We start from the raw sequence: 211 nt of genomic DNA on the forward strand, positions 1-211 counted from the left end.
TAACCAGTGATTCAGTTTAGTTAATTCATACCTATGCAATAGATCTTTTGTAAGCAGTGGATCAATTCTCTCAGGAAGTATAATTTATTTGTTTCATTGAATAGCTTTTAATTTGTATTGATACTTAGATTCGATTTTAAATATATTAATAGTGTAAACTTTTGAAAATTAAAATCTTGATTTTTATGTCCAACATAATTTAAATATATAT

The sequence above is a fragment of the Arachis duranensis genome, chromosome 10 (genome assembly GCF_000817695.3).
Source record: "Arachis duranensis cultivar V14167 chromosome 10, aradu.V14167.gnm2.J7QH, whole genome shotgun sequence".
Lineage (NCBI taxonomy): Eukaryota > Viridiplantae > Streptophyta > Magnoliopsida > Fabales > Fabaceae > Arachis > Arachis duranensis.